Genomic DNA, 2,500 nt, shown 5'->3' with positions numbered 1-2,500 from the left:
GCGTTCCATCACATCGGGAGCGGAGACCTGAACCAAGTTGGTCACCAGATTACACGGTCACCAGTTAAACCGAACTTCAATCCAGAAACCTAGGGCTGAACCAGTGAAGTTCGGTAGTGGTTCATTACTGGCGTCTTACTGGCAGACTTTTTTGTTTATTTTCCGTACTTAAGCTGCTACGGGCGATCATACCAATAATTTGTAATCTTTACAAGAATATCAAAATCATGTAATGAGCAAGTGTGCATTTATTAGACAGCTTAATATCATGTCAGCTTGTGCTTTCAGAATCGGCGAATCTGCCGCGGGCGTTCCATCACATCGGGAGCGGAGACCTGAACCAAGTTGGTCACCAGATAACACGGTCACCAGTTAAACCGAAACACGGGCACTCGAAGTATTGGCGCGCCACAAATATTCACGTGGGTACACGGTTCAAGTCAAAATAAACTATGAGAAGAGTGGAAAATAATTTAGTATATAATAAAAGTGTTTTCTTGACCTTTTTTCAAGGTACATCTTTTTTTATGTGATCACATTAAAGCGCATCCGCTTAGGCTACATTTTATATTTTATCCTGGGATAAATCTGGGGTGGCAATGCTTTTTCTTAGATCCTCCCCTGTCTGGAGCCATGAAATAGCACCTACCTGTCGCTGAGAAATATTTACTGGAGTGTACATTTTTTTAAAAAAATGTTTCAACTAGCCCCGATCTGCTCCACGGGGGGCCTTTGTTGACCTTACAGATACCTTGAAATTGGGAATTCTGTTGTGCACAGGTCGAGGGAAACTGGCCAGGTTTTTCACTTCAATGTAGTTCCATACTTTATGGCGTATATCCCATTTAGTATCTCCTAAATGTTAAAACAACAAGTCACGAGTTAAAGACAAACCTGAAGTCAAGTAAAGAACACAACAACATAAAAGAAAATAAGAAAAGAAAAACCTTGATTCATTTTTATGACTGACTCCATTATGCGGAAGAGTTCACAGTTCTTTTCTTTATTAGGCTTGTGTATGAGATTAGCTAAATCTGCGCAGAATCGATCACTGGTGATCACCGCGAGATGCATGCCGGTTAGAAAAGTGTCTGACTGAGTTACGTACGACTTCCTCTGATGTCATGCTGACGTGTGCCAAAAACTCTTGCAACGGCGAGGCGGTTGTGTCGGATTGCGCAGTCGAGCGCAGTTGCTCTCCACGGACTGCGCTGATCAAAAGCATGATGGGAAACGACTGACTGACGACACAGCTTAATGCTCGTTTGTTCAGACAACCGTGATGTTGCATTCTCTTCTAAAATATTTTATTTTTTATCTGATTTCATGTGATTATGTATTTAAATTATGCAATACTATTCCCAAACATTATGACAGTGCGATCTCTGTGTGAGATATGTGATTGTTGTCATATTTCTATAAAAATATAAAATACATGTTTCTATTAAAGTAAAAATGAATGATAAATACACCTTTCGTATGGAATTAAATAGCAAGCACTTTGAGTGTCTTGTTCATCATATTTATTTTCATATAAAAGCAACAGAACTGAAATTATATCACGTTTATTAGCAGCACAGCACATGAGTGTGAATAACGCGATATCTGCCTTTGATCTCGTTGGTATCTGTTCCACTTCGAGAGGTCAGAACTGTCCGTCCTGACTGAGCTTATTTCACTCCTCCCCTCACTGCAGCCGCCTACATTTCAGGCGAGGCGAGGCGCATCTCAAACAAGCCTAAAGACTTATATAAAATGAAGTGTTAAACAGATATACATTTGGCAGTGAAGTGGTCAACACTTTAAAGATGCAGGTCTTAAAAATCTCTCAAGTGGAACGCAAGTGAAAAACATTAGAGCCAAGATGCGCTTCGCACAAAGTGGACAAGGTTTATAAAGTATTTTGAGACTTGCCAAAATCTGACTACTTTAAGTCAGCCTTATCTAAAATGGGAACAATAATGATATGATGAGATTGTCACACTAGCAAATTTGTCTTATCTTCATAAGGGAAAAATAAAAAGATATGATAAGGTAATTTTATAGTCAAGTTGAGTATTCTGATTGGATGTTAGTGTTATTAGGTGCAGTTCGTTCCAGCTGTGATCTTCTGTCAGAGGCACACAGACTAGAGCTCCACTCACATGTACAAAGCACCTCAAGACCTTCAGCTCTCTATTTCTGTTCACTAGAATATAAAAGCCATCATTAGTGTTATGTTTTTATATCTGAGTCATACACCAATGCATAGACTCAAAACTCAGGTCTGTATCACACAGCTTTTAGCTTAGTCATTTGTACTGAGGTATAAATGTCTTCAACTCCTGGCTCAAGTTTTATAATTCTATGCACTAAAATGACTTAACATGTGCCTTGTATTATTACTACAGTATGCCAATATCTCAGATGATCGTCCTCAGGACCAGTTATTGTGTAAACTCAATTTGCAAACTCCATGAGTACTGAGCACTAATAATGACCAAAATTGCATTTTATGAGT

The sequence above is a fragment of the Sinocyclocheilus rhinocerous genome, unplaced genomic scaffold (genome assembly GCF_001515625.1).
Source record: "Sinocyclocheilus rhinocerous isolate Xijiao unplaced genomic scaffold, SAMN03320098_v1.1 scaffold2445, whole genome shotgun sequence".
Lineage (NCBI taxonomy): Eukaryota > Metazoa > Chordata > Actinopteri > Cypriniformes > Cyprinidae > Sinocyclocheilus > Sinocyclocheilus rhinocerous.
This window is presented reverse-complemented; position numbering follows the sequence as displayed.